Source organism: Phocoena phocoena, chromosome 11, assembly GCF_963924675.1.
Source record: "Phocoena phocoena chromosome 11, mPhoPho1.1, whole genome shotgun sequence".
Taxonomy (NCBI): domain Eukaryota; kingdom Metazoa; phylum Chordata; class Mammalia; order Artiodactyla; family Phocoenidae; genus Phocoena; species Phocoena phocoena.
In genome coordinates, this window is record NC_089229.1 from 93,148,594 (window position 1) to 93,158,215 (window position 9,622).

The 9,622-nt window shown below is 46.5% G+C and overlaps 1 pseudogene across 1 annotated transcript; it reads left to right on the forward strand.

The window, feature by feature from the left end:
- Window positions 1-6,579: 6,579 nt before the first annotated feature.
- On the forward strand, window positions 6,580-7,168 carry LOC136131076 (large ribosomal subunit protein uL5 pseudogene; annotated as a pseudogene). The gene has a single exon (XR_010656350.1). The product of XR_010656350.1 is annotated as a large ribosomal subunit protein uL5 pseudogene (transcript).
- Window positions 7,169-9,622: the final 2,454 nt, after the last annotated feature.

Genomic DNA, 9,622 nt, shown 5'->3' on the forward strand with positions numbered 1-9,622 from the left:
TAGCGCTAGATTGTTTGTGTTCTTTTCTAGCTCTCTGAACACCTTTAGAACAATTATTTTGAATTCTTTATCGGGCAATTCTTGGATCTCCATTTCTTTGGGGCCAGTTACTGGAGGCTTACTGTATTCCTTTGGTGGACTCATGGCTCCCTGATTCTTCATGATCTCTGTAACCTTGCATAAGTGCCTGCTCATTTGAAGAAGCAGTCACCTCCTCCAGGCTTTACGAGCTGACTTTGGTAAAGGAAGATTTTCACTTGCGGGTGGGGACGTGCTGGAACATGCTGTGACTCCAAGTCTAGTGGTGCAGGACGCCAAGTGCAGGGTTCAGGGTTACATGATATCTTTTAGCTCAGGCCATTGGAATCCACAGTGTGGATTCAACAACTGTGGCCCTTGGCAAGCACTTCAGTGTGTTTATAGTGGCTCTAAGGGCTGTTGGGGTCCTCAGCAGCCCCTCCAGATCCAGTGGCTAGAGACCAGACAGGTAGCAGTGGTTGCTGATGCAGTAGTGATGCACACACTCAGCTGCCGGTGCCTATAGAGAAGCAGGACCTGGTTGCCAACACACATAGCGGTGGGGGACTGGGCGGGCAGAAAGGGTCAGTGCCAACTGAATGCTCACTGGCACCTGCAGGGGTCCTGGCTGTTGGCTAGCACTCCTTTAGCTGCCAGGTCTCACCGTGGGTTCATGGCAGTGGAGGCCAGTGACAGGGGTCTGGCCAGGGGCGTGCAGGTGCACGTCTGGAGGGACTGGCTGCAGGTGAGCACAGTGGTACAGGCCAGTGACAGAAGGGCCTGATCTGGGCCCACAGGCAGCTGCGGGGGCCCTGGCTGTTGGCACGCCCTTCTGTGGCTGCACAGTTTGCCCCAGGCACGTGCACTGCGCTGGAGGCCAGTGACGGACATCAGGTGGTCGGCATGCCAGGTCGCAGCTGGAAGGGCTAGCCCAGATTGTGCACGTGATGGCGGAGTTCAACCAGAGGGTCCAGACTGGCATCGTGCATTCATGCAACCACAGAGGCCTGGGCTGGCTGCCAGTGTTGTTCCAGACTCCAGGGGAGGATAGGGGCAGGGGAGGGAGCAGAGAGGGACGCAGGCGGCTGTCATCAGTGGGTGTGAATACCTGTAGGGTGAAATCTATGGGGGGTGGGGTCTGAGGTAGCTGTGCTGGTCATTGGTTTCTTCAGTGGTGAAAGCTGCTGGGTTGGTTTGCAGAGCAGGTCACTGGAACCATGATCTCTTCTGCTGCATAACTGCTGTTAGAAGTTCCTGCTTTTCTTCCTTGTTCCTAGTCATCTCTATACGTCTTAGCTTTGCAGGTCTGGGTGGGGTGAAACCAAACGTGGACCATCGTGCGGTGCCCTGAAAGGCTGGAGAAGCTGGGTCCTCGCCCCGCTCCTTCTTTCTAGCAAGGGGAGCTCTTTCTTGCTGGCAAATTCCCTCTTGGTGCTGAGCAGTGCTGGTTAGGGGGATGGGATGATGTGGGCAAAATGAAGCTACCTTCCTTCTTTCCTTGTGTAGTTATTCTCAAGTTTTTTGTTCTGCTGGGCTGCTGTAGTTTCTTAAGTGGACTCCAGAGCTCTCCCAGACCTGTTTTTGTTTGTAGATAGCTGTCTAACTGTTCGTCTTTGTTGGGGGACAGAGGCTGGGGCCTCCTATGTTGCCATTTGTTTTCAATGAATGGATAAATAAAACGTGGTATATCTGTATCGTAGGGTATTATTTGGCAGGGGAAAAAAGGGGAACGAAGTACTAATACATGCTGCAACATGGATAAACCTTGAAAACATTATGTTATGTGAAACAAGCCCATCACAAAAGACCACGGATTGTAGATTCCATTTACATGAAATGTCCACAAGGGGCACTATAGAGACAAAAATAAGTAAGTGGTTGTCTAAGGCTGAAAAGGAGGGCGGGTGCGGAGGCGATATGGGGAGTGACTGTTAATGGGTGTGGGGATTTCTTTCTGGGAGTGTTGAAAATGTTCTAAAATTTATTGTGGTGGGAATTCCCTGGTGGTCCAGTAGTTAGGACTCCGTTCTTCCACTGCAGGAGGCACGGGTTCGATCCCTGGTCAGGGAACTAAGATCCCACATGACCCGTGGTGCAGCCAATGGAAAAAAAAGAAAAGAAAAGAAAAGAAAGCTAAAATTTATTGTGATCATGGTTGCACAACTCTGTGAATATATTAAAAATCACTGAATTGCCCACTTCAGGCGAATTGTATAGTATGTGAACTATACCTCAATAAAGCTGTCACTCAGAAAAAGGATATTGGAAGATAAAATGCCTTCATTCATTGACTCAGAATTTATTGGGAGCCTATAATTTGCCAGGCACTTGCTAGACACTAGGGAAGAAAGATCCAGCAAGACTCAGTCTCCCTATCCTTAGGAAGCGTACAGTCCGGTGGCAAGAAAATTAAATGGACATTTTTTTTTTTCTGGCCACAGGTTGCAGGATCTTAGTTCCCCAACCAGGGATCAAACCTGTGTCCCCTGCAGTGGAAACTCGGAGCCTTAACCACTGGACTGCCTGGGAAGTCCCTAAATGGGCGTTTATAACACAAGATTCTGCTGGAGAAGGAAGGTAGCTTCATTTTGTCCACACTGTCCCACCCCCACCAGCCAGCACTACTCAGCACAAAGAGGGAACTTGCCAGCAAGAAAGAATTCCCCTTGCAATGATACAAATGAACTGATTTACGAAACAGAAATAGAGTCACAGATGTAGAAAACAAACGTATGGTTACCAAGGGGAAAGGGGGGGGGAGGGATAGATTGGGAGATTGGGATTGACATATACACACTATTATATATAAAATAGATAGCTAATAAGGACCTACTGTATAGCCCAGGGAACTCTACTCAGTACTCTTTAATGGCCTATAGGGGAAAAGAATCTAAAAAAGAGTGGATCTATGAATATGTATAACTGATTCACTTTGCTGTACAGCAGAAACTAACACAACATTGTAAATCAACTATATTCCAATAAAAGTTAATTAAAAAGAAAGAGTTCCCCTTGCTAGAAAGAAGGAGTGGGGTGAGGACCCAGCTTCCCCAGCCTTTCAGGGCACCGCTGGAGGGGCTTTAGAGGTAGGATACATTTGAGATTGATGCCTGTAGCACCCCTAAAATCACTTCCACATGAATAACAACCTATGTGGCTTATATACACAGTAAGTAAGAATTAAATAGCCTTTTCATGTTTATAAAGCACTTTCATATATACTGTCCCCGTATGACCTGCCTACAAAGTCGTTAACACTTTCCTAATTTTACATAGAGGTTAAGGGGTTTACTCCTGATCACACAGCTAATAAGTGGTAAAACCAGGATTCAAGTTTTCTAAAACTCATTATGCCTCTGTCTACTCCAGACTAGCTCCTCCTCCTGTGTCTTTATTTTACCGGGCACCCCATCCACCTGGTCTCCCAAGCCAGAAACGTGGTTAGCCTCACCACCATATCCAACCCACCACCACGTCTGGAGAGCCTCTCTCCTTAATTTCTGTCTTGTCTCCGTGCACAGTTCAGGGCCTCCTCACTTCTCTCATTCCTTGGAGAACAGAAGCCTCTGGCCTCACCTCCTTCAATGCATCCTTCATGTGGCTGGCATGGAGAATTTTCTAGAATGTTAATCAGGTCTCTGAACCTTTCACTGCCCTGCTAAAAACCTTCAATAATTCCCCATGGCTTCAAGATAAAGTTTAAAATTTAGCATATGAGAACATTCTTGCTCTGACCCCAGCCTCTCTCTACGCCCCCCCCCCTTTTTTTTTTTTGGCTGCATGGCATTCGGGATCTTAGTTCCCAGACCAAGGATTAAACCCGCAACCCTGCAGTGGAAGCGCTGATTCTTAACCACTGACTGCCAGGGAAGTCCATATCCCTTTTTATACCGGCAAAGTTCATGCCAGTCAGGATGAAATTCCCTGAAAAGTCCTGTTTTCTCTGTCTGGAATATTCAGCTTTTCTCTCTCCATCTAGTTAACTGAACTTCACCCTTCAAGATTTATCTTATGGTTGGAAACTTACGTCCACACAAAACCCTGCACACAGGTGTTTATAGCAGCTTTATTCATAACTGCCAAAACTTGGAAGCCACCAAAGTATCCTTCGGTGGATGTATAAACAAACTCTGGACCAGACAATGGAAAATGAAAAGACATGGAGGAACCTCAAATGCATATTACAAAGTGAAAGAAGCCCATCTGAAAAGGCTGCATACTGTAGGATTCCAAGTACATGACATTCTGGAAAAGACAAAACTATGGAGATAGTAAAAAGACCCATGTTTGCCAGGGTTTGGGGTAGGGGAGAGGGATGCCTAGGCTGAACATAGAGGATGTGGAGGGCAGTGAAAATACTCTGTATGATACTATAATGGTGGATACCTATCGTTATGCATTTGTCCAAGCCCATGAAACGTACTCAACTACGGACTTTGGGTGATTTTTTTTTTTTTTTTTTATATTATTTATTTATTTATTTATTTTTGGCTGTTTTGGGTCTTCGTTTCTGTGCGTGGGCTTTCTCTAGTTGCGGCGAGCAGGGGCCACTCTTCATCGCGGTGCGCGGGCCTCTCACTGTTGAGACCTCTCTTGTTGCAGAGCACAAGCTCCAGACGCGCAGGCTCAGTAGTTGTGGCTCACGGGCTCAGCGGCATGTGGGATCTTCCCAGACCAGGGCTCGAACCCGTGTCCCCTGCATTGGCAGGCGGATTCTCAACCACTGCGCCACCAGGGAAGCCCTTTGGGTGATTTTGATGGGTCAATATAGGTTCACCAGTTGTAACAAATATACCTCTCTTATGTGGGATGTTGATAATGAGGAAGCTGTGCATGAGTGGGGGCAGGGACATATGGGAAATCTCTGTACCCCCTTCTCAATTTTGCTGTGAACTTAAAGGTGCTCTAAAAAAACCTTAAAAAAAATTTGAACCTATGCACCTCCTCCCAGAAGTGCAGATTAGATGTCCCCTTTGTGAGCTTCCTTAGTTAGCATCTTCTATTATAACATGTAGTCTTTACACAATCATTGATTTACCTGTGTGTCTTTCCCACTGAACAATAAGCATCTTGAAGATAGATTTATAACCAAGCAGGACCCTATGGGGCCTTCCCAGGACAGACCCTGCGTTATATCCTCTGCTGTAGCTCAGATATAGCTATATTAGAAGAGGATTTAGAATCTCTCCCAGATATAGTATTGATACGGACCAGGGTTCTTGGGCTTCCCCAATCAGTAGAAATTGACTAGAGGCCAAACAAGAAATTCAGGCAAGGCTTTACTGGGGCCCCTGCTGCAGCGGGAGGGAGCGAGAACAAGCTGTTTCCTTATATGGGGTCGGAGGGGTGGCTCAGGTGTTTTGCCCACCCCTTAGGTGGTGTTGAGTGCAGGGGTCAGGCTCAGTACCCTGCTTTTCTCCCAACACTCTGCTTTTGGCTCCCCGCTCTTCAGAACTGGCTTTTGAGTTTTTTGGTCTTCTGTATCTTTTTGTCCATAATTTGCCCCAACTCATGTACGCAGTTATTTTTAGTCCCATATAGTTTCTTTGTATTCTGTTGCTTGAGGGGAGGTTTGTCCAGGTGCAAGCACTACAGCAAAGGTTCCCTGGTGCCAGCTGGTCTCAGTATCTCACGCATATTTCATGAGTTTTTCAGAGGCTAAAAACCACCACCACATGGAAGAAATTAACTATTTGATGATAATGAGCAAGTAGCCCCCAGACCTTCTGGCACCTAAGGATTCATAACGTGAACTGCCCTGTTACCTCACCATCAACCAATCAGAGAATTATGCATGAGCTGATCCCACACGCTGGGACGCTCCATCACCTGGCCTTTAAAAAGGCTTTGCTGAAACGTTTCGGGGAGTTCCGGAGTTTTTTGGGCACTAGCCGCCCGTTCTCCTAGCGTGGCCCTGCAATAAACCTTTCTCTGCTCCAAACTCCAAACTCTTGACATTTTAGTTTGTTTGGCTTCACTGTGCGTAGGGCACGTGAACTTGTGTTCAATAACAGATTCGTGTCTGATCAGTCTTTAATTTCCCATGCAGAGGCTTAACGCATATTTTCTGAATAAAATACTTTTAAAAATCTGCCTCCACATAAATGGTACTTCTAAGTATTAGAAAAGGATTTAGAATCTCTTCGGCAACAAGGGGACAATGGATATAATTTCTAATTTAAACTCCTAGTTCATATAAATAGAAATTTTTTTCTTTTTTTTTGTTTTTGTTTTTGCGGTACGCGGGCCTCTCACTGTCGTGGCCTCTCCCGTTGCGGAGCACAGGCTCCGGACGCGCAGGCTCAGTGGCCATGGCTCACGGGCCCAGCCGCTCCGCGGCATGTGTGATCTTCCCGGATCGGGGCATGAACCCGTGTCCCCTGAATCGGCAGGCGGACTCTCAACCACTGCGCCACCAGGGAAGCCCGAAAATTTTTCTTTAATCATTATTTTCATCAGTGTCCTCTGTTCACTGTCATAACTGAAAAAATATATTACTTCAACCATAACCGGGTTCATTGTATCAAAACACTGCATCTGACTCTCGTCCTGTTTCCCATCATGGTTCAGGATCAAGGTGAAAAGGAGAAGCCCATGCGGGAACTTCGCATCTGCAAGCTCTGCCTCAACCTCTGTGTCGGGGGGAGAGTGGAGACAGACTTACGAGGCAGCCAAGGTGCTGGAGCAGCCCACAGGCCAGACCCCTGTGTTCTCCAAAGCTAGATACACTGTCAGATCCTTTGGCATCAGGAGAAATTAAAAAAGATTGCCATCCACTGCACAGTTTGTGAGGCCAAACGCAGAAGAAATCCTGGAGGAAGGTCTAAAGGTGCGAGAGTGTGAAGTAAGAAAAAATAACTTCTCAGGTACTGGAAACTTTGGGTTTGGGATCCGAGAACACAACGATCTGGGGATCAAATATGACCCAAGCATTGGCATCTATGGCCTAAACTTCTACGTGGTGCTGGGTAGGCCAGGTTTCAGCATCACAGACAAGAAGCTCAGAACAGGCTGCATTGGGGCCAAACACCTAACCAGCAAAGGGGAGGCCATGTGCTGCTTTCAGCAGAAGTGTGATGGGATCATCCTTCCTGGCAAATAAATTCCCGTTTCAATCCAAAGTCCAATAAAAAGTGTTCAGTGAAATGTAAAAAACAAATGACAAACAAAAAAACACCAAAAGAAAAAAAAAAAAACTAAAAAATCCAAACCTTGAATCTGAAGTTCCTAAGTGGGGAGAGGTCTACTTAGCTCCTAGCATGGACCACCTATGAAAGGAGATTCAAAGATTGTGACCTCTCTATACCCTGGACCTTCCTGTATATCATCTACAGATAAGATGTACTGAGCACCTCAGTCTCTGGTTGCATCAGGAAAATTACTCCAATGGGAATTCACACTGGAGTTTACTCTGGTCACTCTTCAAAACAAACCAACTAGTAGAGTTAGTTTCACACAATGGACCATTGTTCACAGGCATCTCTGGCAACGTATGCCTCCAGTAGCTACTGGCTAAGACCACAGCTGTTGGTTCTCAGGCCTAGAATAATCATCTCCAGCTGCATGGGGCCTTAGTTTTGAAAGCTCTTTCTCACCGGCCAAGGTAGAGATACAGTGAAAGGTTAGAACACTTGGCAAGCTGTGTCAGTGGTTTAGTAACGTTGCACTTGTTCACCTGTATATGAGGCTGGGGGGAGCAAGCACTAATTTAGAAACACACTTGTAAAACCCACGCAATCAACAAACATATTTTTGTTAAATATTTACTATATACCTATTACATACCAGGTACTATGCTAAATATCAGGGATAAAATTTTAATAATAGACACCATTGTTTTCATCATTATTACCCATACCTGTTAAAAATAAATCATGCAGAATCCCAATGCCTTCCTGGAGTCTTAACTTGCACATTTAATTCAAGAATTGCCAACCTATTTAAGGACCCGCCGTGCCTTGGACGATTGAAATAGGATTCTCTTAACTATGCCCCTGATAGAAGGCACTGTAAACTTTTTTTATTTTATTTTATTTATTTATTTTTGGCTGTGTTGGGACTTCGTTGCTGCACGTGGGCTTTCTCTAGTTGCGGCAAGCGGGGGCTACCCTTTGTTGCTGTGCGCTGGCTGCTCGTTGCGGTGGCTTCTCTTGTTGTGGAGCACAGGTTCTGGGCACGCAGGCTTCAGTAGTTGTGGCTTAGCGGGCTCTAGAGCACAGGCTCAGTAGTTGTGGCTCACGGGCTTAGTTGCTCCGAGGCATGTGGGATCTTCGAGGCATGTGGGATCTTCCCGGACCAGGGCTCAAACCCGTGTCCCCTGCATTGGCAGATGGATTCTTAACCACTGAGCCACCAGGGAAGCCCAGGCACTATAAACTCTTGAACGTGAAGAAACTGTGATCAGTGGTTGCCTCTGGGGAGGAGAACTAGATTGGGACACAGGGGTGAGAGGCAGGGTTTTCATTGTACAGGCATATCTGGGAGATAGCAGGGTTCAGTTCCAGATAAAGCAAATATTGCAATAAAGTCACACAAATTTTTTGGTTTTCCAGTGCATATAAAAGTTATGCTTGGGCTTCCCCGGTGGCGCAGTGGTTGGGAGTCCGCCTGCCGATGCAGGGGACACGGGTTCGTGCCCCGGTCCGGGAAGATCCCGCATGCCGCGGAGCGGCTGGGCCCGTGAGCCATGGCCGCTGAGCCTGTGCGTCCGGAGCCTGTGTTCCGCAACGGGAGAGGCCACAACAGTGAGAGGCCTAGCGTGACGCAAAAAAAAAAAAAAAAAAAGTTATGCTTACACTGTTCTGTAGTCTATTAAGTGTGCAATAGCATTACGTCTAAAAAACAAAGTACATACCTTAATGTTAAAATATTGCTAAAAAATGCTAGCTATCATCCTAACCTTTAGCAAGTCATAGTAGTAACATCAAAGATCATTGATCACAAATCACCATCATAATAAATATAATAATAATGAAAAAACGAGCAAATGCTGTTGGAGACATGGCACCGAGGTAGGAGATAGATGGGCTCTAGGCTAGACATTTACAACTGACATCCTGTTCACACTTCCGGGGGTGAGAAGGAGATGGGCTCCAGGCTGGACATTCATTACCAACCCCCTGTTTACATTTCCTGAAGCAAGAGAGAAATGGGCTCCAGGACTACATATTTATGAACCGGACTCCTGTCTATATTTCGAGATCTGCACCTCGATGTAAAAACCAGCAACAGAAATAGAGTAAATAACCGGACATTGGACATTTTTATGGCAGTGACAGAGTGGGACTAAACCCTGTTAAAAGATCAAGAGGTCATACATCTCCCATCCTTGGGGCAAGGGAAACATTGCACATGCACAGAAAGGCTCCTTGGGGGTCAAAAAGGAGGGGGCGCCACCCCATAATATGTGATGCTAAGGCCGTCCCACAGGCTTCTGGGCTGTAATCTAGCTTGGAAAAAGTTGCGCATGCGTGTTGGGGAGGGTCTTAGGGCAGGGCAGGTGGAAAAAGAAACCAGATAATTGTTCAAAGGTAAACAAAGACCTGCAAGAACTGCCCTGTATAAATGACCTAACAGCCTCTTTCTTGTGCTCCTCCGCACTAGG